The following is a 27595-nucleotide window of genomic DNA, read 5'->3' as shown; positions in this document are numbered from 1 at the left end:
ACTGAAAACACCTTTGGAGGTTGAGGTGGCAGTGGGAGAAACTCCCAGCCTCACAGGAGAGTTTGTTGGAGATACCCACAGGGTCCTAGAATGTACACAAACCCACCCACCAGGAATCAGCACCAGAAGGGTCCAATTTGATTTTGGGAAGCAGCAGAAGTGACTGAAAACCGGCAGAGAGCAGAACAAGCAGCAATGCTCTCTCTTGGACCCCTCCCCTACATACAGCACCACAACACAGCGATGAGGGTTGCCCTGCCCAGGCGAATACCTAAGGCTCTGCCTCTTACTAGTGAGAGGCCATGGGGACCAAAAAAAAAGGCTCAAATGAAAGAACACATCAAAGATCCAGAAAAAATACAACTGAGCGATGAAGAGACAGCCAAACTATAAGATGCACAGTTCAAAACACTGGTAATCAGGATGCTCACAGAAATGGTTGAGTATGGTCGCAAAATAGAGGAAAAAGTGAAGACTATGAAAAGTGAAATAAAGGAAAACATACAGGGAGCCAACAGTGATAGGAATGAAACTGGGACTCAAATCAACAGTTTGGACCAGAAGGAAGAAATAAACATTCAACCAGAGCAGAATGAAGAAACAAGAATTCAAAAAAATGAGGAGAGGCTTAGGAACCTCCAAGACATCTTTAAATGTTCCAACACCTGAATCATAGGGGTGCCAGAAGGAGAAGAGGAGGAGCAAGAAATTGAAAACTTATTTGAACAAATAATGAAGGAGAACTTCCCTAATCTGGCAAAGGAAATAGACTTCCAGGAAGTCCAGGAAGCTCAGAGAGTCCCAAAAAAGTTGGACCCAAGGAAGCACACACCAAGGCACATCATTATTACATTAGCCAAGATTAAAGATAAGGAAAGAACCTTAAAAGCAGCAAGAGAAAAGGACACAATTACCTACAAAGTAGTACTCAGAAGACTATCAGCTGCTTTCTCGAAAGAAACCTTGCAGGCAAGAAGGGGCTGGAAAGAAGTATTCAAAATCATGAAAAGCAAGATTACATCCAAGGTTACTCTATCCAGTAAATCTATCATTTAGAATGCAAGGGCAGATAAAGTGCTTCTCAGATAAGGTCAAGTTAAAGGAGTTCATCATCACCAAGCCCTTATTATATGAAATGTTAAAGGGACTTATGTAAGAAAAAGAAGGAGATCAAAACCATGAACAGTAAAATGACAACAAACTCATAACTATCAACAACTGAACCTAAAAAAAACCCAAAAAAACAAAAAAACCCAAACACAAACTAAGGAAACAACGAGAACAGGAACAGAATCACAGAAATGGAGATCACAGGGAGTGTTAACAGTGGGGGAGGGGGATGAGGAGAAAGGGGGATTAGGTACAGGGAATAAGTAGAATAACTGGTAGGTACAAAATAGACAGTGGGAGGGTAAGAATAATAAAGGAAATGTAGAAGCCAAAGAACTTATATGTACGACCTATGGACATGAAAAAAAGGGGGGCAGGGGAGGAAGCCAGTGGAAGGGGTGTGGAGGGCAGAGGGGAATAAAGGGGGGGGGAATGGGACAACTGTAATAGCATAATTAATAAAATATATTTAAAATGGTAATAAATAAATAAATTCAGGGGGAAAAAAGGAAAACCACAATGCGATACCACCTTATACCTGTCAGAATGGCCCTCATTAACGAATCAACAAACAACAAGTTTTGGAGAGGTTGTGGAGAAAAGGGAACCTTAGTGCACTGTTGGTGGGAATGCAGACTGGTGCAGCCACTGTGGAAAACAGTATGGAATTTCTTCAAAAATTTAAAAATGGATCTGACTTATGACCTAGGAATTCTACTGCTGGGAATATAAGAATCCCAAAACACCAATTCAAAAGGACTTATGTACCACTATGTTCATGGCAGTGCTGTTTACAACAGCCAAATTTTGGTAACAGTCCAAGTGCCCATCAGTAGATTGAGTGGACTAAAAAACTGTGGTACATTTACACAATGGAATACTCTGCAGCAGAAAGAAAGGAGCTCCTACCCTTCAAGACAGCATGGATGGAACTAGAGTATATTATGCTAAGTGAAACAAGCCAGTCGGTAAAAGGCCAATATCATATGACCTCATTTATAACTGGAATCTAATGAACAAAATAATGAGAAAAATAGAACCAGAGACATGGAAACACTGAACAGACTCATAGCTGTAGGAGGGGACGAGGGAAAGGTAGTAGGAAGGTCAAGGGATTAATCAAAGAACATGTATGAATGACTCATGGATGCAGACAATGGAGAGGGGACTGACTGTGGGAGAGAGGGGTGGGCTGGGTTGAGGGAAGCAAAAGGGAAAAATGACTGGGACAACTGTAATAGAATAAACAATAAAATAATAAAGTAGAAAAAAAGCAGAGCACAGAAGGAAATACTAAAGTAGCAGCATATACACACTTGTTCATAACACTAGTTCCCTGTCATTAGGATAATATTAAATTAGAATTGTCATAGTACTGAGGCCATAAAGAATGGAATGCATTTCAGAAAGACTTTACCAATGTTTTAAGAAAACTCTTTAAATGATTTAAGTTTATTTAAATAGAAAACTTCATTTACCTAAAAAAACCCACTTAATAATGATGGGGGTAAATGAAATAACATAATACTTCAGCTTCTTGCCTTCTACATAGAGATTCCTGAGTCTATACATTAAAAAAATATTTTTTTCACCGCTTATGTGCACAGCATTATGCTGGGTAATGCAACATATTTTATAGCACAGGGGAGCCTTACAATTTAAGAAAATTGGGCAAATATGGCAGAAAGTGTGCATGGTGGTTAAGAGCACAAGCTTTGGAGACAGAGTTCACATATGGAATCTAGCACGAGCTGAGTGACTTTAGACAACCTGCTTAACCTCTCTAGGGTTTCATTTTCTTCCAGTTAAATGGGAAATAATTACTACCACCTTGTAGGGTTGCTCAAAGGATTACAGGCATGTAATACACATTCAAGGTACTCATTATTAGTTTACTATTTTGCCTTCTTATTATATCCTTCTCTAAAGTAAAAGGTCATTTTGTTAAATGAATCATTTAGAAAACTGTTAAAACAAATGTCAGCAAGTTAAGACTTAAAGTGGGACAATGATAGTGGTGATGGAGAGAAGTGAACAGGGGTAGAGAATATTTGGAAAGTAGGATCACTTGGACTTACTGATTGAATGGGAAAAGTGAAGGGAAAGAAAATAACAATTAGTTCCAATTTACTGTCTCCCAAACAGGAAACAAAGACAACAATTAATTCTAATTGTCCCCCAAATAGGACACACCAAGAATGGCTTTGGGTGTTAGACAAGAGCCTGTGCAAATACTATTTAACTCACTGCTCACTGGGTATTAAATAACTTCTCTAAATATTTTTGATATAAAAACAAAAAGAATTACTGCTTACTTTATTTTAAAATATAGCTTTGTTTTAAAAGAAGCACATTTGTGCCCTGGCTGGTGTGACTCAGTTGTTTGGAGTGTTGTCCAATAACCCAAGGGTTGTGGGTTCCTTCCCTGATCAGGGTGCATATGAGAAGGCAGCAAATCGAAGTTTCTCTCTCACATTGTTGTTTCTTTCTCTCTCCTTTCCTCTCTCTTTCCCTTCCTTTCTCTTTAAAAGCAATGAAAAAATGTTCTCAGGTGAGGATAAAAAAATAAAAATAAAACCAGGCACATTTGTTAATGTCTTATTTACTGCTAACTAGATAGTAAAAGACAGGACCATGCAACAAATCATAGCTGGTGTGCAACGAATGACACTCTGAGCCACTCACACTGATAAGAAATGTCCTTTGAGTTGTTTTTCCGTGATTGGTGCTGAGTTCATCTACTCTTTGTTAGAGCTCCTTCGTAGCCGAAGCAGCATTTCTCAAGTGGCTGGGAAGGGCCTAAGTTCAGAGAAAAGTTGAGTTTCCTTCTTGCCTGCCCAATGCTCTAACGAGACAGTAGCCCTGATAGAATGCTCAAGTATTTTACACAGAGCCTGTTGACATTAACTGGATTAAATGTAAGTTACTTGCTGTGTTTATATCTGTCTCATTAATTGAAAAACGAGGGAAAGAAGGGGAACAGTTGTCAAGAAACAGGTATAAAGTACCCATGGACAAAACCAAAGGGGGGTAGGATTAAGGGTGGGAGGTAGGGGTGGGTGGGGTGGGGGAGGGTGGTGGTGGGGAAAGTGGAGACAACTCTGCCTGAACAACAATAAAAAGAAATTTAAAAAAAATTTAAAATAAAGAAAAATGTAGATACTAACTTTGGGGTTAATTTAGATTTATTGAGGTATTATTTACATAAAGTTTAGTTCTTTTGTGGTCAGACATGAACTTTAATGCTACCTGCTTCACAGCATGCAAGGACAACATGAAAATGCTCTGAGTGCCGTCCCTTCCCTGTAACTGCCTCTCTCCGAGGGGTCTGTAACCATGAGGACATCGGAATTATCAGCTGTGTTTAAAATCTCTCCTACTGTTCTACAGTGATCTGTTTCATGTTTCTTTACTCTCTGCACTGCAAGCTCCAGAGGGTACCTGGGAAGCCCCAGGGGCTTATACAACGTCTAGCACACTGAGGGCTCAATTCGGATTTGTTTAAATGAACTCTGCACACCTTTAGAGAAATGCACTTCTTTAATACCACTAATAAAGCCAACTAAAAATCTCCCCACTGAAAGGAAAAACAACCCAGACAGATCTCCCTTTTAACCAAAATAAAGAATCTGATTGTAAATAAACCTGGATTTCCTGACTCAGCCTCTCTGTACTAATTTCTTTCTGTGAGTACAGGGACACCGCCCTGACCTATTCCCATGGGAAGGATCAAATGATGGTGCCTGATGGATCAAACACCTCCAGGGATCAATGGACACTTCAGTGCTGTGTGTGGGAGGAAACGGGCAGCAGGGAGTGGTCTGCTACTTCTGAAAGCATCTGCCTGGCCTCAGGGAAGCTGCCCTGCCTCCTTTGAGTAAGAGGTCCCCTGCAGCTCTTCTATTAAGTACCACAGGGTGACCCTATGTCTTAGAAACTGATCTATCTACTGAGCATCCCTGGGAATGAATTAGAGGGGACAGAACTCCTTTCTTTAAAATCTTAATCCCTGCAGGACATGAGAAAAGCTATTTTCTATGTAGCCCTTCAAATTCTAAATTTGAATTACAGGGGACTGCATCCCCTGTAATAAGCAAAATGCTTGTGGACTCATAATGTTAATACATAAATAAAAGACAACCCATGGAGTAAATTCTATTCCACTTTTAAAATCTGCCTAATTTGAGATTATCCCTGTTTTAAAAAAAATGTTTCATAGCGCATATTTAAAAATAAAATTTAATTAAAAAAATTAGTCTCAGCTTAAGGTCTTGTGAATAATAGCTAATATTTACAAAGTGCTTACTATGTGCCAGGCAATGTTCTATGGCCTTTATTTATAACTCACTTAACAGTCATCCTATGAAGTGAATAAAAATTATCTCTGTTTTAGAGCTGAGAAAACTGAGCAAGCTTCCAAGGTCACACAGCTAGTGCTGGGCAGAACTGGGGTTCAAACCCTTGAAGCCTGGCTCCTGAGGCAGTGTTATCATTTACTCTCCTGTGCTGCCTCTGGAAACCACAGAGGTAAAATGTAGAATTAACTTAAGAACAAAGGGAATAAACTGTGTATTCAGTTCAAATTAAACTGCAGTGCTGGGAATAATCCAGGCCTGGGTGTATACCTGCTCTTCAAAACCTATGAGTGCTCTTCTGGGAGGTAGCTGGAGGACTCTTGTCTAACAAGGGTTAGTGTGTCTGAAGGGCTAACTAAAAATTAACCTCTTTCCTTTCCTGAAGCAAATGTACTAGAGATCTGAATTTTTTTAAACAATAAAATTTCATGGAAAGAAGTTATATTATAGAGCCTAAAAGTGTGGGTTTTAAATATTCTTATTGAGGCCACATTTCCAAGGAGATAAGAATCCTTGGCAGTGTAATTCTGAAATAATTAATAGTAAAAATATTACCCCCCTGCCCCGTGTAAATCTAGTGCTCCCTTGAGTTTAGAAAATCTAATGAAACTCAAGCTCCTGGTCCACTCTGCTATTAGTGTGGTGCTTTCATTCTCCCCAAATTACTCCGAGTCATTAGTCAGAGTGACAGGGTCTTCAAATCAGCATTTTCCCTTATTTTTCTTTCACTTTACCTCTATGTTTTAACTTTCATAATACATTACACCTTTTCCTTTGTAGAGAAAAAATATTTGTTTATCTTTTTTTAACCAAATATAAAATATATCTACTGGTTAGAAAAGTATTCCAAATCTACTTAGAAGACATATACTAACCTGAATGAGTTTTCTTGAATTCACTGAAAAGCAAAATAAGTTCCACTTTCTCTTAGATTTCCCTAATTTCTTCTTGTTGTTATTGTTTTCTTTCCATGCTACAACACCACAAGGAGAAAATGATTCAAATGGGTCAACTTCAAAATACAATTTAGTGCGATTAATAATAATCAGAAGATGAAAACACTTTCTACTTTCCTTCCCCTGAATCTAGATTAAAAAAGTAAAAGTTTGGGCAGCATTTTTTAGCAGTAGTGAAACTAAAAAATTTATTTAGCAGTTCCAGGAGGGAAGCACACACAACTTTACTCTGCAGATGATAAATTCAAGATCAGCAATATCAAAATTACTTGCCATTGATTTAATTTTCTCAGTTCGGACTAGTCTCATTTTAGGTGGGAAAAAGAAAACAATAATATGTGGAACCATAAAATCTATAAACAATAATTTTTATAGTTTTCTCCCCTAAAAATCAGATTGCCCCAAAGCTTCTTTGGGTATCAGAAGAAAACTTGTTACTAATTTGGTTCGATTCCATTTATCGTGTGTCTTTACTATACTATGACACTTTAAATATTTTCTAAAGGCAACTGAGAAAACTTTGTGATGATGATAATAAGCTCCAAGTAAATTATCTTAACCTGTGTGGAAATTTCAGTTTTCCTTTTGAATGGTCTCACTGTATATACTTGTGCCCTGCTAGAGTATAATGAAATCATAATAGTGACATCCCTGTCAGTCAGGTAGTGATTTCAGACTACTGAAAAAACTGATATATGCTTCTCTTTTTCTACCCTTTTTCAGCCATGGCTATATCTAGGTGGAGGAGGTAAAATGGAAGAGAAAGGCAACTATTCTGACAAAGGCCAAAACTTCTGATAACTGAAGCCAAGGTGATTTAAGATGTGATGAATTCAAAGACATACAAAGACTTCTGGCCAAGATGGAGGCATAGGTAGACACACTGTGCCTCCTCGCATAACCAAAAGAAGGACAACAACAAATTTAAAAACAAAAAATGACCAGAACTGACAGAAAATAGAACTGTACGGAAGTCTGATAACCAAGGAGTTAAAGGAGAAACATTTGCCCAGACCATTAGGAGCAGTGGAGACAAGCAGCAAGTGAAGGACTCACTGCAAGGCAGGGGCTGGTGGACTGGGGAAGCGGCAGCTGGTGGAGTGGGCAGTCCCACATTTGTGTACAGATAAACCGGGAGGAACGGGGAGGGAGTGAGACAGACCTCGAAACTCAGGGTTCCAGCATGAGGAAACAAAGCCTCAAACCTCTGGTTGAAAACACCTGTGGGGGTTGAGGCAGCAGTGGGAGAAACTCCCAGCCTCACAGGAGAGTTCATTGAAGAGACCCACAGGGTCCTAGAATACACACAAACCCACCCACTGGGAAACAGTAACAGAAGGGCCCAATTTGATTGTGGGAAGCAGCAGAAGTGACTGAAAACCGGCAGAGAGCGGAGCAAGGGGCATTGCTCCCTCTCCGACCCCTCCCCTACATACAGCACTAAAACCCAGCAATGAGGGTTCCTTCGCCCTGGTGAACACCTAAGGCTCCACCCCTTACTACTTAACAGGTGCTATGAGGCAAAAAAAAAAAAAAAATGGCCCAAATGAAAGAACACATCAAAGCTCCAGAAATCATACAACTAAGTGACAAAGAGATAGCCAACCTATCAGATGCACAGTTCAAAACACTGGTAATCAGGATGCTCGCAGAACTGGTTGAATATGGTCACAAACTAGAGGAAAAAATGAAGGCTATGCTAAGTGAAATAAAAGAAAATCTACAGAGAACCAACAGTGACAGGAAGGAAACTGGGACTCAAATCAATGGTATGGACCAGAAGGAAGAAAGAAACATCCAACCAGAAAAGAATGAAGAAACAAGAATTCAAAAAAATGAGCAGAGGCTTAGGAACCTCCAGGACATCTTTAAATGTCCCAACACCTGAATCACAGGGGTGCCAGAAGGAGAAAAGGAAGAGCAAGAAATTGAAAACTTATTTGAACAAATAATGAAGGAGAACTTCCCCAGTCTGGCAAAGGAAATAGACTTCCAGGAAGTCCAGAAAGCCCAGAGAGGCCCAAAGAAGTTGGACCCAAGGAGGAACAAACCAAGGCACATCATAATTACATTAGCTAAGATTAAAGAGAAGGAGAGAATCTTAGAAGCAGCAAGAGAAAAGGACACAGTTACCTACATGGAGTGCCCATAAGACTATCAGCTGACTTCTCCAAAGAAACCTTGCAGGCAAGAAGGGACTAGAAAGAAGTATTCCAAGTCATGAAACGCAAGGACCTACATCCAAGATTACTGCATCCAGCAAAGCTATCATTTAGAATGGAAGGGCAGATAAAGTGCTTCCCAGATAAGGTCAAATTAAAGGAGTTCATCATCACAAAGCCCTTATTATATGAAATATTAAAGGGACTTACCCAAGAAAAAGAATATAACAAATATGAACAGTAAAATGACAACAAACTCACAGTTATCAACAATTGAACCTAAAACAAAAACAAAAACAAACTAAGCAAACAACTAGAACAGGGACAGAATCACAGAAATGGAGATCAATGGAGGGTTATTGGAAGGGGAGAGAGGGGGAACAGGTACAGGGAATAAGAAGCATAAATAATATGTAGAAAATAGACAGGGGGAGGTTAAGAATAGTATAGGAAATGTATAAGTCAAAGAACTTACATGTATGACCCATGGACATGAACTAAAGAGGGGGAATGCGGGTGGGAGGGGGTGTGCAGAGTGGAAGGGAGTGAAGGGGGGGGAAATGGGACAAATGTAATAGCATAATCAATAAAATACATATTTAAAAAAAGATGTGATGAATTCATCTTATAGCTCCCATTAATTCGCTATTGTGCTCTGCATGTAAGGATGTCTGTGGATGGTTTTCAAGAAATTAGAGAAAGTTCTCTAGAACAACCCTGAGCTCTCATCAGGAAGCATGTTGCTGTGGGAACACCAGGCAAGGGCACAGGCGGCTTTTGAATAAGAAGTAGCTACTCAACTACCTGCAACGTAAGGGGCTGGGCTCTGGCTGAGTTGGCCCACAAAATAACAAAAGAAGATCAGTCTTTTTAAATCAGGTGGACCACATATCAGATTCAAAATTTATTTATTTATTAAAAAAATAAATAAATCTGAATTAGCAAATTGAGATATTGGTTAACTGTGCATCATGCTTCATATTTCATTGAGACCTAAGGACCACAGTGTTAATGCAAGGGAAACCTAAACAGATGAGGGACTCGGTCTTCAAAGGACATAATACAATCAGACTTACCCCATGAAACACGAAATGAATAGGAGGAAATGGGAGGGGAGGGAAGAGAAGGGAAAGAAATATTTCTAAGGCTTTTTATGAGCATTTGAAACATATATAAAATATATTTAATATAGCTGTGATTTTCAACCAGTATGCTGCAAAAATTTTTAAAACATGCAATACCTTACTAGTCAGGGACACTGGCCTCTTTTCGCTTATATTGTCAAATAAAAAAATGACAACAGCCAGCACAGCAATAGCCGTCTCGTATAAATACATCAAAATTATACCTTTTTTTGTCAGATCAGCAAAAAACATAATATATTTTTTGGCATGCTGCAGAGTTTTTACTAATGAGTTTATGTGGCATGAGATGAAAAAGGTTGAAATTTGCTGTTATAAAGGTATGCACATGAGGGGAGAGAACAAATAATATGTAAATTTACCATTCCCAAGAAATGACAAATCTTTCAAATTATGCATTTACATTTCACACAAGCTATCCAACATGTCATGTTAGAGGTATAATGCTCATGTATAACAATCTCCCTGAGGCCATATTCCAGAATTTTCTTTTCTTCCTTCCCTGGTGATTAGTTTGAACAATAATCTGTTGACACTCACCAAAATGACAACCAAGAAGGGTTTTTTCCCCCTTCTTCAGGAATAAAATACTCATCCAGGGTTTGTTTTTGTGATTTATAGCAATGGAGGTCCACACCAGCCACAGAACTCAGGACTGCCTGCAAATATACTTATGATCTGCTTTAAAGGTACAGTGATCTGGTTTTCACTGTGTTCACTTGCATGAATGTACTGTTTTCATGGTGGGAGCAAAGGTGGGGAGAGTAGGATTGATGAAATTCGTCTTTAGAAAAGAATAAGGAAATTTGAAAAATCCAAATATTAATCCTTTTTCACAAAAATCCTTAATCTAGATGTCGTACCTTCTCAATTATAAATTTTAGTTTAAAAATGGTACTTATGTTTGCATAAATAATAAACAAATATGGTTTTACCAATCTAAACTGATTCTTTCTGCAAAATTTTCACTTTCATAGAATCAGAACACAGTGAGGGCATCTATCTAAAAAACATCTGACAGGAGAGTCCAAGCAAACTGGCTCATTCCCAGGGGCCTGGAGGCAAGCAGGGTGCCCTGCTCATAAGGTAACTGCTGACCCTGACATCACAGATGAGATAACAGCATTCACTTATGAGAAGTAGACCATTTAGGTTGGGCTTCTGCAAAAAGTCATGCTGTAAAACAAATAAAAAATAGTTTTCAATTGAGTGAGTGCTATTTTACTCTTTCCAATGGTATTCCATCCATGTCATCAATGGTAAAATGCACTATTATGTCATGTGCCCTTAAGAAAGAATAAAATGGTGCTAATTGAACTATGATGCATCTTGTTTCAGTGATGTTAAAAAATTACCTTAGAATTTATGAAATATAGTAAGACTGAAGCCTACTCGTTTCCAAATTCCAGGCTTTGTTTCTGCAGAAGAATCCAATGGTTGATGACAAAGAGAACTGAAGGCCTGCAGCAAATCACACTGGAAAATTCCTATTCCCTGACTCAAACATTCAGGTCAAACCAGGTTAATTAAGTAATTCCAGGATATGTTATCGATTGATTACATATGAGCAACTCACGTCCTTCGTAGCCTCACAGGAGATCCTCCCAACCGCTTACTGCATAGTCTCTGGACTCTAGATTCCTTCCCCTGTCACAATATCTAATTATCCATACAACGTAATTCAATACACATACAATTCACATATATACACATTCTCACATATACACAGGGCTCAAGACAACGTCCTTATACTACAAAGACAGCTCTGACAATAAACATCTCAGGAGTGGTAAATACTCCCTATTACACAAAAAATGGGCATATAAATGCTAGGTTGAAGGCTCAGTATGGTCTAGTCCAAGCTGCATTTTCCTGTCCTTATCTTTTTTAATCCCCATCTGAGGATATGCTTATTGATTTTAAAAAGAGAGGAAAGGGGGGAGAGAGAGAGGAAAAAACACTGATGTCAGAGAGAAACACTGATCGATCAGTTACCTACCATATATACCCTGGCTGGGAATCAAGCCCACAATCTAGGTATGTGCCCTGACCAGGGATGGAACTCACAACCTGTTTGGTGTACAGGACAATGCTCTAACCAACTGAGTATGGGCCCTGTCCTTATTTTATTTGACATGATTTCATGTGATGCTGCTTCTGAAAAGGCATTTGTGTCTTCCATGATTCCATGTTCTCCTGTTTTCCATCTATCTACCACTCCTCCTCTTCCCGCCTTTTAAGTGTGGTCATTTTCCTATGTTCCACTGGTTTTTTCCCCCACTTTTTTAAAGTATATTTTATTGATTATGCTATTACAATTGTCCATTTTTTCCTCCCCTTTATCCCACTCCACCCTGCAACCCACTCCTTCCAGCATTCCCCCCACTTAGTTCATGTCCATGGGTCATACAGGTAAATTCTTTGGCTTCTCCATTTCCTATACTATTCTTAATCCCCCCTGTCTATTTTGTGTCTATCAATTATGCTTCTTATTCCCTGTAGCTTTTCCTCCCAATCTCTCCCCACCCCCTCCCCGATGATAACACTCCATGTGATCTCCATTTCTGTGATTCTGTTCCTGTTATAGTTGTTTCCTTAATTGTTTTTGTAGGTTCAGTTGTTGATAGTTGTGAGTTTGATGTCATTTTACTGTTCATAGTTTTGATCTTCCTCTTTTTCTTAGACGAGCCCTTTTAACATTTCATATAATGAGGGCTTGGAGGATGAACTCCTTTAATTTGACCTTATCTGGGAAGCACTTTATCTGCCCTTGCATTCTAAATGATAGCTTTGCTGGATAGAGTAATCCAGGTTGTAGGTCCTTGCCTTTCATGACTGAGCACTTCTTTCCAGCCCCTTCTTGCCTGTAAGGTTTCTTTTGAGAAATCAGCTGATACTATTCTGGAAACTCCTTTGTAGGTAACTGTCTCCTTTTCTTTTACTGCTTATAAGATTCTGTCATCTTTAATCTTGGGTAGTGTAATTATGATGTGTCTTGGTGTGTGCTACCTTGGGTCCAACTTCTTTGGGACTCTCTGAGCTTCCTGGACTTGCATGTCTATTGCTTTTTCCAGATTGGGGAAGTTTACCTTCATCATATGTTCAAATAAGTTTTCAGTTTCTTGCTCCTCCTCTTCTCTCGGCACTCCTGTGTTCCAGGTGTTGGAACATTTAAAGTTGTCCTGGAAATTCCTAAGCCTCTCCTCATTTTTTTGAATTCTTGTTTCTTCAGTCTGTTCTGGTTGAATGTTTATTTTTTCCTTTTGGTCCAAAGCTTTGACATGAGTACCAGTTTCCTTCCCTTCACCATTGGTTCCCTATATATTTTTCTTTACTTCACTTTGCATAACCTTTACTTCTTCCTTTATTTTGCAACTGTACTCCATCATTTCTGTGAACATCCTGGTTACCAGTGTTTTGAACTGTGCATCTGATAAGTTGGCTATCTCCTCATCACTTAGTTTTCTTCTGGAGTTTTGATCTATCTGTCCTTCATTTGGGCCATATTTCTTTGTGTTGGCCCACCTGTTACATTGTAATGGGTGGAGCCTTAGGTATTCGCCAGGAAGGGGCAACCCACTTCACTGAGTTGTGATGCTATATGTGGGGGAGGGGTCAGAGAGGGAACAATGCTGCTTGCTTGGCTCTCACCCTCCTCTCACTCACTTCCCTTGCTTCCCACAAGTGGACTGTGCTGTTTCAAGTGCTGATTCCCAGGTGGGTTGGCTTGTGTACATTCCAGAATCCTGTGGGCCCCTCCAGTGGACTCTCCTGAGATTGGGAGTTTCTCCTACCACCACAACCCCCAATTTTTGACAGAGGTTTTGAAGCTTTAGTTTCCAGGGTTGTGTGGTCTGTCTCGCTCCCCAGTTGTTCCTCCCAGCTTATGCACACGCAAATGTGGGATCACCCTGTCTGCCAGCTGCTGCTTTGTTGCACATCCTTGCCTCCCTGGTTTCCCATCTCTGCCCCTCCTACCAACCTGGATGAATGTTTCTTTAACTCCTTGGTTGTCAGATGTCTGTACAGTTTGATTTTCTGGCAGGTCTGGTTGTTTTTTGTTTTAAACTGGTTGTTATCCTTCTTTTGATTGTGTAAGGAAGCAAAGCATATCTACCTATGCTTCCATCTTTGCCAGAAGCTCCCCAATGTTCCATTCTTGACCCTTTTCTTCCTCTACAGCTCTCTTGGGGATGCCTAGCTCAACCTTCTCCAACCGATGACTTGTCAAAGGCTAGACAGCCAGTTGGTAGGAAAAGACCTCAGCTCTTAATGCTAGTAAATAAGCATTTATTGTGCATTTATTATGTTCAGTTCTTTCTAAGCACTGGAGACACAAGTAAAACTTTGCTCTTAGTCTTTGCTCTTAAGGAGCTGGGAATATTGCAGACCTAATACATGGAACCTAGTGTGCCATTCTGAAGCCAGTGTAGAAGGTCTGAGCTGTCTCAAATGAAAACAAATTTCAACCATGTCATACTGAACCAGACTATACTCCAAGACAAGCGTTCCTAACTAACATGTCACAGTTTTATGGATTCTTTGCAGATGTGTGACAAAATTTTGATTATTGATTGTATGAAACTCTCCATCTCTATCTTTTTACAACAGGGGCTACATATTATTTATAGTAGTATGTGTTAGGTGAAATATTTTGCTAAGAAGGTCATATGAGTACCTTATACAAGAAACTCTCCAAGAACTAAAGAACATGAGTCTCTAGATCTAAAAGGCCCACAGATACTCAGCTCTTTAAATAACAAAAGATCCTCACCAAAGTATGTTATGATGAAATTTCCCAATGTAGAAGTTTCCAGAGGGGGAAAGAAATAAAAAAGCTAAGAACAAGAAGTATCCAATTTGTCAATAGGAACATGGAAGCAAGAATAACAACTCTGAGAAAAATTCTTTCCAATTTAGATTTCCATACCCAGCCAAAATATCAAGTGTAAGGGAAGAAGGATGAAAATTTCAGACATACAAAGCCTTCCGTATACCTTCCAAACACACCTTTTCAGGAGCTTCTGAGAGAAGCATTCCACCAAAATGAAGGTAGAAAATGAGAAAGACATTGGACCCAGGAATCAGAAGATTCCATATTGGAGAAAGGTGAAAGAAATTCTCAGAATGATGGTGAATAAGGCTTAAGGAAAAAATGTCTCCATGAAAAAACTGGCACTGACATTATTTGTCATGGATGAATGCATAGAGAAAATATTTGCAGTTCTATGGGCTTGGGGATAATTTTATGATATGCATAATAGAAAAACAAGCAAATAAGAACAGATCAATTACTAATTATTGGGAAGACAAAAACTGTACAAAAAGAAAATATAATCAGTATAAATGAAATTTACATTGTCAAATTAAACATGGAATATTTATTTAATCAAAAAGAATGATATTGGGAGAATTGAGGAAAGACAAATATATGTGTATAAGGGAAAGAGATTAGGCATAAAAGTTAAATTTTCACTTCTATAGTAGAAAAAAATCAATGGATCTGATACTTAAAAATATTGGGAAATAGCAGCATAAGCAGATTATTTAAAAAGAAGGAAGGTAGAAAACACAAGAAGAAGCAGGTAAAAGAATTAAAGTGGGTGTTTCTCAGAAACAAATCTGGAATGGTGATGGATTAAAGTAAGAGGACTGCTATTTTTTATTAAAATGTTTTTTAATTACATGCTGTGTTAAATGATGTACAAGTATTACCTTGCTAAAAACAAAAACTTAAATTTAAAATAGATGACACAGACAGGGTGGCACTTCTAGCCTCCTGAGTTCCAGTACCCTTAAACACTGTGAACCCACACTTTAAAAAACAGGAAAAGAAACACTACAGCTCAAGGAACCAGAGTCATGCTTGTGACAAGTGGATGGGTTCAGAAAGCCCACACTACTTCTAGAACAGTAGCAGACCAGGCTGTGCGTTGCAGGTTGTGTGAATTTGACACAGATGAAGATGCACCGGGAATATTTTTAATAGGAAAGTGCAACAGTTTCAGTTAACAGTTGTTGACATAGTTCAATGTGATATGTGCTCATTATCTGATTAAATGCCCAAATCAAATGATACTGTAATTATGAATCCTCCCTTTGTGAACAAAAATAATAAAGGAATAGAAATGACTTTACTGAAGATTGGTTTGGAAATGGCAAGAACAGCAGTATATTCTTTATGCAAATCTTCAACTTTAGAACATAATCTAAATAAATCTGTAAAATGGAAAATTAAGGTAGGTATTACAGAGCTGAGGTATGACCTACCAGCGTCATATAAATTTCTTAAAAAGAAATCGGTGGATACTGGAGTGGATCTAAGTTGAGTTTCTTTTTAAAAACTTCCACATACTTAATAAAAATGAAAAGAAAATTTATTTTAAAAAGATGCCACAAGTTACAGACATTTTTTCAGGAAGTAATAATGATATTGTGATTATATATCTTTGAAAAGTCACTATATTTTAGAGATACATACTGAAATATCTACAAATGATAGTATACATGTCTAGGATATTCCAAAATAAAATAAGGGTAAATAGAGAGTAGGATTAGAAACCAAAACAGCACTGGTCATGAGTTGATGATTATTGAATATTGGGATCCATTATACTATTTTGTCTACTTATGTATATTTTTTTAAATTTTCAAATAAAAAACTTGCCAAAAAAAGGTGACATCCACAAATTTGATAATCTCTGTAAGTATACTAAGGTGTTTTTATAGCCAAGCAAGGCGATGATGATTAGCATCTGAATATGTTCATTAAACAAAAGCTAGAGGTAAATCTATTGCTGTTTAACAGCTTTGTTGTTTAACAACAATGAAAAGGTATTTGGTATTTAATCCACAGTATTTACATGACTGACTTAGTTCTCGAGAGGGTCTTTTTAAATTTTCTACTCTAGAGCTCCCAATATGATGTTAGGCATCATCATTTTTTAAATATTACTTGCCGAGATTTTTTTCTTACTGATAAAAAAAATGTAATGGTGTGTATCAGTGACATGTAGGTCTGGTAAAATATGATGGATGGGATGAGGAGAAAAAAAGTAACAATTGTAGCAAAATACACTCTGCCCTGGCTGGTGTGGCTCAGTTGGTTGGGTTTCATCCCACAAAGTGAAAGGTTGCTGGTTTGATGCCAGATCGGGACACATGCCTAGGTTGCAGGTTGGGTTCTGGATAGGCTACCAATTGATGTCTTTCTTCCTCTCTTTCTCCCTCCATTCCCCTCTCTCTAAAAAAATCTTTTTTAAAAATACAAGACATATTCTAACAGTGTGTTCTAATTTCATAAATATTAAAACAAAAATACTTGCATCTTGGAACTGATGAAAGGCAGTATTTCCCCCAAAAGTATCCTTTCTTTTTATAAGGTTATTTACATGTTAGGTTTGTATAACATTCATTTCTGTAAATTTTAAAAAGTTTCTAAAATTATATTTTATTGATTATGTTATTACAGTTGTCCCAATTTTTCCCACTTTGCCCTCTTCCATCCAGCACCCACCACTCCCTCAGGCAATCCCCACTCCATTGTTCATGCCATGAGTCATGTGAATGACTTCTTTGGCTGCTCCATTTCCTACACTGTACTTTACATCCCCATGGCTATCTACATATTTGTACTTCTTAATCCTCTCACATCTTCACCCATGCCCCTACACTCCCCTCTCATCTGGAAACCATCAAAATCCTCTCTGTATCCATGTTTTTGTTTTTGTTTTAGATTCAACTGTTGCTAGATTTGTATCATTGACATTTTATTATTCATAGTATTGATCTTCTTTTTCTTAAAAAAGTACCTTTAACATTTCATATAATAATGGTTTCATTGATGATGAACTCCTTTAGTTTTTTCTTCTCTGGGAAGCTTTTTATGTGCCCTTAAGAGTCTAAATGATAGCTTTGCTGGGTAGAGCAATCTTGGCTGTAGGTCCCTGGTTTTCATGATATTGAATGTTTCTTGCCAGTCCCTTCTAACCTGCAAAGTTTCTTGTGAGAAATCAGCTGACATTTTTTGGGAACTCCCCTGTAGGTTACTAACTTCTTTTCTCTTGCTGCTTTTAAGATTCTCTGTTCATCTTTACCTTTGGCATTTTAATTGTGATGTGTCTTGAAGTGGGCCTCTTTGCATGACTCCTGTTTGGGACTCTCTGTGCTTCCTGGATGTGCATGTCTATTTCCTTCACCAAATTAGGGAAGTTTTCTTATTTTTTCAAATGGATTTCCAGTTTCTTGCTCTTTCTCTTCTCCTTCTGGCTCCCCTTTTGATGCAAAATGTTGGACCTCTTGAAGTTGTCCCAGAAGCTGCTTACACTACCCTCACTTTCTGGATTCTTTGTTCCTCTTGTTGTTCTGATTTTTTCCTTTCTTATGTTCTATAACATTAGAGTCTCAGCTTCATTAACTCTACTGTTGTTTCCCTGCAAATTGTTCATTTCAATTAGTTTATCCTTCATTTCTGACTAGATAATTTTTATGCTGCTGAAGTCCTAAGTTCCTTGAGCATCCTTATAACCAGTGTTTTGAACTCTGTGTTTGATAGATTGCTTATTTCCCTTTTATTTAGTTCTTTTTCTGGAGTATTGATCTGTTCATTTATTTGGGCCATGTTTCTTTGTCTCATTTCAGCAGCCTCCCTGAGTTTGTTTCTATGTATTAGCTACAGATGGTTTGACTCCATGTCTTGGTAGTGTGGCCTAATGTAGTAGGTGTCCTATAGGGTCCAGTGGCACAGCCTCCCTTATCACCCAAGCTGGGTACTCGTGGTGTGCCTTTCATATGGGTTGAGTATACCCACTTCTTGTAGTTGAGACTTGATTGCTACTGGCAGATCAATGGGAAGGATTTCCTCAGGCCAGTCAGCTGCAAGGATTGGCTCTGACCACTGACTACCTACCTTTGCCTTCTGTGGAGGATCAGCTGTGCAGGGGAAGGGTGGTGGTGCTCTGATGTGGTCTGTAGCTGTCTACTGGGTTCTCTGGCCCTGGGGTTTCCTGGGTGGTGCCAGCTAAGGTCAGCCCCCACCTGTGTTTTGCCCAAGACTACCCTTCCTGAGCTATAAAGGAATATGAGATGGCTGCTACTTCTGCTGGGCTTGGAAATTCCCAAGCAAAGCCAAGCTGTGACTCTAGGCTGGATGCTGCTAGTGCTAGGCCTGGGCCACTTAACAAGAGGTATGGGGGCTAGGGGCTCCCCAAGGCTAGCTGTTGCTTATTTTAAAGGATTTAGGAGGTTGTAAAACATGATCCAAGACCAGCCAGTGATATGGAATAGCACTGTAACACCTATAATTTGAATGGGATGGAGCCTCAGGGGATCTCCAGGGTGGGCAAACATTGTTAGCCAGGTTGATGGAGTCTTAGATACCGCACCTGCCTGCTGGCTATATGGCTGTGTGGGGGGAAGGTTCAGAAAAGGGACAATGGTCTCTGTCTGCCTTTCTGTCTGGGAGAAAGCTGTCCCTCAGCTCTTGCTTTAATGCCAGACACTTCAGTTCCTCCCTGTATGCCACTGGTGCCTTTAAGCTGCCTCCCTCGTGCTGGAGCTCAGAGGGAGAATATCTGAGTAAGTCCACGTGTAGGTACTTTAAGAGGAAGTTCTTGGGACTCAAGCAGTGTCTTCCACTGTCTCAGTCCTTGCTGGTTTTTACAGCTATAAGTTATGGGGACTTATCTTCCTGGCACTGGAACCCAGGGTGGGGCTGGGACTCCTTGCTCCTGAGATATCTCTCCCAAATTTTTATCCACCACATGTAGATGTATGACCAGCCTGTTCCACATCTCCACCCCTCCTACCAGTCTGAGTGGGTGTGGTTTCTTTAATTCTGTAGTGGTCAGACTTCCGTTCAACTCAACCTGATGTTTCTAGTGATTGTTGTTCTATATTTAGTTGTAACTTTGATGTGGTTTTTTCATGTGCGAAGAGACAAGCCATGTTTACCTATGCTGCCATCTTGACCAGAAGAGTATCCTTTCTTATCACAACCATTCATCCCTAGACTAAGTCAGGAGATCCATGTAAAGATATATGCCTCCATCTTAGTTTGCCAGTGGTATTCCCACCCTCCCACCTCCTCCTCCTTGTCCCCATAGCACAAATTTGGAAATAACAGCTTTGTGTTCCTCACCCTTTGCCCATTGCCAAGCAGAGTGACTTGTTCCAGAAATACTCAGAGAATAAATAAACATTTCCTTTTGTGCCTTTCAGAGTGCTTTGTGCTCAACAGTTCCTAGTGAGTAACATGTCAATGTGAGCATGGGCTTGCACCCTGTATTAGTCAGGGTTTATAATCACAACAAACCAGAAACTAGCTCTGCCTATTTAAGCAGAACAGACTTTGTTCTAAAGGTAACCCACAGAATCTCCAGGAGGGTTAGAGAACTGGGTTTAGAGGTTATATAACCAAAAATAACTTTTGGAATGATGACACAGTGCTGGTCCAGTATAGATACCCCTCCTGCTGCCACCAGGTCCAGACTCTGAAGCTGGACCCACTGATTACCCCCCTGCCCTCACACTGGTCAAGGGGCATTGCTGACTGGAATATCTGGGGCAGAGTCGGGGTCATGGGCCCGTGGCTATGATGCAAAGATGTCTGGGAAAGAAAGCTTCTGGCGATTTTAGTTCCTATAGTGGGGAGTGAGCTCTGCTTCATAATGTGAGAGAGCCCCCAACATAGGAAAGGGGTTCAGAAGGCAGTGTTCAAAAGGAATGACAAGTGTCCACTCAAAACTACAAACAGCTATGTTTGAAAGGCACAGTACAATGCAGAGTAATGAGGGAGTGGAGCACACAGAGCACACAGAGCGAACACATTCGCCTTTCATCTTTGTCTAATTTGATTAGGCGTACTACACAGTTTTATTTCAGAACCTGGGCACCTGCCTATGTTATGGCTATTCAAAATACATATAGTTTTGAACTAATTTCAAGTATGATCTGAGACAGTTAAAGGATAACTGGAAATAGCTTGTTTAACCCGGTGATGCTCACAGAGTAGATGCATTTATCCTAATTGATGACTGATTAATTATCTAGGGAGTAATCATTAAGTAAATCAAGAAAAGATGTAAAATAGTTCCATGTTTCATAAATGTGACTAAGCTGAAGTAGACATTGGCAGAGTCGTGTATAAGCCTGGGAGCTCAATTTAAACTGCATAATGAGATTTAGGAGGTATTTTTAAGGTCATACGAGCCAACTTCCTACCCAGTAAAAGCATTCCCTCTTATTATATTCCTGACGGGTGGCCCAAAATGCATTACATTCAGTACAGTTCGTTATATTGTCTGTTTCTGACCTTTTTGATATGGACTCTATTCATCTGTGAATCCAACCAAAGACAGCACTAATTTCCTTTGTACTGTTGGTTAATACTCAAGTGAACTACAATTAGTTTTTACAGCCCAAACTGTTGTTAAGCAGCTGTCATTGGGAGTGTGGATCTAAATGAAGCCAACATGTATTCTCTTTAAAATATAATCTTAATTTTAGCCCTTGCTATGGGATAAGGGATATCAAGTTTAATCACGATTGCCATCCAAATTCACTAGTGCTTTGAGCTTTGCGATATCAACAAACCTGATATATATATGATCTAAGTGTATCTGAATTGTTAATAAAATTGTAGAAATGTTATGGTCAAGGGAAGGGCTATGACTCAGGCCAACAGAAGCCACCTTCTATATTGGCTTCCACATCTATGAACATCCTTTGGGCACAACAGATCAACCCTGCTATTAGAGCACATCCCAGACCTCATTCTGCAAGTCACCCACGAAGATTACTCAATAGCCTAGTTGACAGATGTGTCCCAGAAGAATTGTGTAGATGTAGAAATTTGATTTGTCTGGCTCTATTTTAAATACCCTAGGTTATCTACAATTTAAAGGAATAGTAGGAGGAATTTTTGCTACAACACAGAACTCTTTAATGAAGCAAATACCATAACCCAATCCTTCTGTTTTGTAAGTCTTCACTTTCACCTTCGCTCTCATATAGGGCTACATATACAATATACATGAGACAGAATATTAAAATAAAAATTCTGTGCTAGGTATTTTAATATTAGCTTTAAAATTATGACTAATAATGTACATAATATAAATTTTAATTAAAACAGCTTTGATAAATGTTTACCATTTTAAGAAAATGTATGATTTAACTTCTTGATTAGAATCAACTGTTTTAAGTTTCTTTTTAATTTAAATGGATTCTAAGACCAAAGAAAATCTGAAATTAAAATCTAAACGTTCTACTGGAATATAGAATCTTCAGGAAATCTGGCTTCCAAATTCTGAAGGGTAAAACATTTATTCTATTTCTAAAGGGTAAAGGAAGAAATGTATTTGCATAGTAAATACATTCCAGTGATTGATTCATACAATACTTATAATGTCAACTGGAGATATAAAAATAAATTAGGGGACAGAGTTTATGATGTCATAGATGATATCTGCTAAACCAAAAAGCAGCTGTGGGATAAATAAATTATTAGTTTCATCATGAAGGAGACCTTCAAAACACATGGCAGCTTTTCACCATGTATGTGTACAAGGGAAATAGGAAGGAAAGTTACAATACCTCAAGTAGGCTCTGTACCAAGCATTCTAATTAACCAAGTCCTAGTTCCAATAATTAAAATGGAAACTATGTTTAAAGTTACATAAAGACCTTTGAATCTACAGGCACTAGCTTGCTTGAGACTGATTTTTTAAAGGGGCTTAATGAGCTCTCCTTAAGCATTTACAACAATCTTCTTGCTTTACACTAAAAAAGCAAAAAAAAAAAAAAATCAAACACAGCAAATTGTAATTTATTCCTGGCATCTGAAGCATCATAGAAAGTATACAAATTGTCTAGTTGCATTGAGAATGAAGTTATTTATCCCTTAGAACAGTAGTAACAACTAAAGTTTACTTTATAGACAGAGGATTGGAGTTATTGGTGCAATATTATTTTTTAAAGTGTGCATATCTTCCATTTTAGAGCACAGAACCGATGTATAATAGAACTCCCTCATTGTTAGCATAAGTGAGCTGAAGGCTTAAAAGCTCCTGAGATGCAAGAACATACTGTCTTTAGATTCTTTAAATTCAGAGTATTTACTGAGGACTTAGAATGTGAATTGAGCACACAATTTTGGTTAAAGCTCTCTCTGGGTGATAGTCCATACGCTGTTATTACAGATCACTGCAGTAAGCCTTTCTTTAACAAATCATATCCAGGTGAAATCCCACTGAAAATAAAACCTATAGTCTAATTGCCTTGAAATTTTAGCAACGTCAATGTCTTTGATCACTTTTTCTTCCTCATAAACTACCAGAATTATAAGGCAGGACATGTTTGGCAGAGACTATAAGGAGGAACAGTACAAATACCTGAAATAGAACTGTTTTCTGTCCTGGCTGGTATGGCTCAGTGGATTGAGTGCCGGCCTGAAAACCAAAGGGTTGCTGGTTCAATTCCAGTCAGGGCACATGCCTGGGGTGTAGGTCAGGTCCCCAGTTGTGGGTGCATGAGAGGCAACCACACATTGATGTTTCTCTCCCTCTCTCCCTCCCTTCCCCTCTCTAAAAGTCAATCAATCAATCTTCTTTAAAAAAGAACTGTTTTCTGCTGTATTTTAAAGGATAATCATTTGATAAGAGACCTTAATTAACTACTTCATTATACATTTTATTACAGAGTAATTTTCATGATTTTAAGAACGTATTGTAAAATATAAAGTGGAAATTTAGCCATACACATAGATATGAGGCTGTTCTGTAGATGGTCCCTAAGAGTTGTTGGCAGAAGTGCAATCTAGAATGGCATTCAATTGTCATTTGCTTGAAATTGGCAAACTGGAATATTCAAGAAATGAGGAACTGTTCTCTACATGGACTATACTGGTTTGATTTTCAAGAAACATCCTATGCTGATTAGTAGTGAAAGGATCTGCTGGATCTTCAAAGACACAAATGTAACTGGTGTGAGATTTTAAAAAATTAATTGCACTTGGAACATTCTCAATAGGTGCTCTCTGGTGCTACAAGCATATGATCATTTTTACATAGTGCTATTCCTATAAAATCTACTTTCCTTCCATCATCAGAATCTGCTTCCTTAAGAATAGCTGGACAAAATCAGGAGGTTATTGCAATTTAATATCTTTTTCTACTTGAAGGAGTAGGTTTGCTAAAACCAAAACATCTGATTATTTTGTTCAGAAATTTGTGCCACAAGCAACTGAATATTCATCAGCATCTCAAATATTACATTTAACGATCTACTTTAATTTAAAAATAGAAGACTTTAAAATACTGTTTTCCAGTATTCTTTGGCCTTTTACCTGAGGAAACCAGGATGGTAGCAAAATCATAAAGGAACACTGGGTATTAGTCAAAAGGCAGAACAGCTGCTTTTTAAAATGCAATGAGATACATTCATTCAAGTACCACTTACCAATCCCTACACTTGTCCCTTTTCAGCTCTCTCTTCCATTCCCACCAGCAACCATTTAAAACCTTTGTTTTAGAATCCCCTTCTCACTTCCTTCATTCTCAGCAGGCCACTCTGTCCTCTAACTGAGGCCATCAGGTAAAATCCTTCAACTTGCAGCCCCACTCCATGAAGTATAAATGAATGCATGGGTTTGTCCTCCTCCTTTCCTTGCAGGATAAGATCTCACTTTCTTATTCAAGACCAGACCTGTCAAAAGCTGCTCAGCAGAATTCAATGTCCCTCTCAGACTCCTGTGGACCCACAGATACTTGGCATAGCAAGTCTCACATCTCATGATGTAGACTCCCTCTCTTTTTCTACTCATTTTTGTATCTTTGGTGCCTCTCACTAAGCCTGGCAAGCCGAGGTACTCAAGAAAAATGTGTTGAACTGGAACTACTTACTTTTAAGCATGAGCTATTTTCAATAGCTTGAACCAGCACCGAGCTTGTCCCAGATTGCAAAACAGCATATCATTTCTGCTCCACTTTATTTTTCAACCCAGAAGTGACCCAAAGAAGAGGAATGAGAAATTTCCAGTGACTAGAGTTGCCAGGTAAAATACAGACTACCCAGTAAAAGATGAATTTTAGATAAATGAATAATTTTTTTAGTATATGCAAGTATCAAATAATGCATGGGTCATACTTATACTAAAAACAATTATTTACTGTTTTTCTGAAATTCAAACTTAACTGGCAACCTGTATTTTTATTTGCTAAATTTCATGGCTCTGCCAGTGACTACAAATTCTCAGAGAACTCAAGGAATACTGCTTTAGAGCTCCTGGAGGTTTTTATCCAAGCTCTGCAAACTTCTCGATTGGACTGATTTTATGTCTGTGCATGCAGCTGGGCACCTCTCTGAGCATATCAGTCACATCTTTTAGGAAAAGCTGTTTATTATGTAAACTTTTCATTTATTTTTCTATTTCATACAATTCCCTTCTAACACCATCTACCAATAATTTTAGCAAAAAGAATATCTCTTGGAAAGCTGATACTCATAGTTATTATTATGCATGAGTTAAGTCCTAGCTACATGTACTAATAATTAACCATTTTCAAAAACGTCATATTTTTAATCAAACCAGCAAAACACAATAAGGGAAATAAATAAGCCTTTCATTTTGGAATTTCCCTTCTTCATTAATCAAGCACAGGGAGATATGCAGTCCACACTAACAGGCTGGGGAGAAGCAGCCTGACAGTTGGAGGTGGAGCCTGTGATGTAACCGCAATCGTTCTTTGTTGGAAAAAGCCTCCCCTAAATGCGAAACATCTGTAAATCCAAGCGCCTTTACCATGTATGGGCTGGCAATAGGAAAGAGTTGCCTCCTTTAGAATCTTGTAAATTTTGGAGGCTTGAAATCTTGGCCAACAGAGGAATTCCTCACAGGTTGTTTGGAGACATACCTGTCTCACTAAGGGAGAAAAAAGCAGGTTTCTTCTGCAAAGGGGTACCATTGAGTAAAACCTGCTGTGTGCCAGGGTACTTGATTAATGGTGATGGTGCAATGGGAGTTAAAACCCGGAGTGGAAGGAAACAGGCCCTACAACTTGTTCCAATCCTGAAAGTTCCCCACATTAATGCGTTTTTCTTTCAGTGTTCTTTACAGTGATTACAGAAAAGACATTCATTTCTTGTTCCCATGAAAGAGTCGAGGAGAAATAAATACCTCCCAATGCAGAGGGATACAAGAGAGTGTGCCTTTCTCAAAATTTTAACTAGACTGGGCCCAGAGACGAATTCTAGGGAGAGAATGACCGAGCCCGCTCTAACTACCTGATATCCTAAGACGATAATGAATTAAGGCGTTTATCCCAACACCAGCTCACTACCTGCCCGCCACCATATTGGCAGCTCGAGTTAAGGACGGCTGTCAAGCTACCGCACACACGCACACACTGCAGAGATGCAGAACAATGTCTGGATGCCTGCCCAAAGCCGGTCTCTCCAAATGACACTCAATGTGTTTCCAGTCTAAAACTTACTGGGGGCTAGTAGCGTCGTTGCCAGCTGCTGTGGGAAAGGGATGAAATTCGGAAAGCTCAAAGCACGGGGCTTCCACCTGCGCGTGTAGAAGAGAAAGGCTGACAAACATATTCCTTAAACTTGATCTGAAGCTAGCGAGCCTGCGAGATCTTTCCTAAAATATTCATAAGGTGTGTTACCGGACTCGCCACTGAGAGGTAGAGCAGAAACACCGTGAGGAGGAGCAGCCCGCACCCACACCTGGAAAAAAAGGCACTCACAACAGCACACCCCACCACCGCACTCCATCCACTATTCCGCTCTCGACAGCGCTCAGGCAGTCGCCCCCGTCCGCGCCTTCAATTCCACCTGCCCAGGCAAGACAGATGCTGGAATTAGCGAGGAGTTTCGCAGCACTTGGGGCAGGAGCCGCGCGCCCGCCCGGACAGCTCCTCCCGGCTCGCCCACCCGCAGCCGCGCGGGGCGATCTCCGCGGGGCAGGGGCACCCAGGCCCTGGACGGGGCTGCCCCGCGTCCCGCCTCCCGTTTTGGCCTGTGCGGAGAATGCCTTCCTCGGAGCCCTCGGCGTTCAGTTGCTAGGTGACCCGCTCCGGGGCTGAGATCCAAACATCCTCCCGCGCCAACCTGCCGCTCCGCGGGGGTTAATTTTGGCACAGGACGAAGGTGGTAGGACCCCAAAGCCCCCGCTCTAAGAGAGGGTGCACTTTCATTCAGGTCTCGGTCCCCAACGCACATTTCTGCTTCGCCCCAGACGAAGCGCAGCTCGAACGGCGGCGCCTCGCGCTGTCGCCGCCACCACTCTGCTCCCCCAAGGGCGTTCGCCCCGTCGCCCCTCGGTTCCTCTAGGGTGGGTTCCAGGCTCCGCTACTCACCGGGCTCCGGCGGCGGCGGCGGCGGGAAGCTCAGCGGGTCGCGGCACGCGGCAGTCGGGTCTCCATCTCCGCCCTCCTCAGGCGCTCCGGCTGCGCGCTCCGCAGCGGCGGTCGACGCGGCCGGTCCCGGCGGCGGAGGCTAGAAAGGGGCGTCCGCTGCTGCCGCACTGGCTGCGGGCGCGGGAGGGGCGGGGGCGGGGCGGGAATCTGGGTCGCGTGCGGCGGAGCAGGCCGGAGCGCGCCGGACCGCTGGCGGTGAGGAGGCGACCGCCGGCCGCCGGGGAGCGAGGGCGCGCACAGGGTTCCCCGGGAGCCCGACGCGGGCGGCGACTGAGCATGCCCAGTCCCCAGCCTGGGCGCGGGCGCGGGGCTGCGGCGGGGAGCGCGGGGCCCCGCGCGGGAGTCTGTGCGGAAAGGGTTAAATCTGCGGCCCCGGAGGCCGGGGGCGGAGGGCCGGGAGCTGGCTGCAGTGGCCCAGTTTAATTGCTCCTGGGTGGACGCCCCCGG

General features: G+C 40.3%; 1 protein-coding gene and 1 pseudogene across 3 annotated transcripts in view; one reads left to right on the top strand and one right to left on the bottom strand.

Moving 5' to 3' along the window:
* The window catches only part of ELMOD1 (ELMO domain containing 1), a 77658-nt gene extending 50295 nt beyond the window's left edge, over window positions 1–27363 (bottom strand). The window contains exon 1 of one of the 3 annotated variants that reach the window (XM_071221479.1): window positions 27089–27363. The gene's annotated coding sequence lies outside the window, so the exon portion shown is untranslated. The remainder of the gene's footprint in view (window positions 1–27088) is intronic. The other 2 variants (XM_071221478.1, XM_053925606.2) reach the window with 2 other exon arrangements.
* LOC112314264 (rRNA N(6)-adenosine-methyltransferase METTL5 pseudogene) lies at window positions 13845–16054 on the top strand (annotated as a pseudogene).
* Window positions 27364–27595: the final 232 nt, after the last annotated feature.

Source organism: Desmodus rotundus, chromosome 5, assembly GCF_022682495.2.
Source record: "Desmodus rotundus isolate HL8 chromosome 5, HLdesRot8A.1, whole genome shotgun sequence".
NCBI lineage: Eukaryota > Metazoa > Chordata > Mammalia > Chiroptera > Phyllostomidae > Desmodus > Desmodus rotundus.
This window is presented reverse-complemented; position numbering and strand designations above follow the sequence as displayed.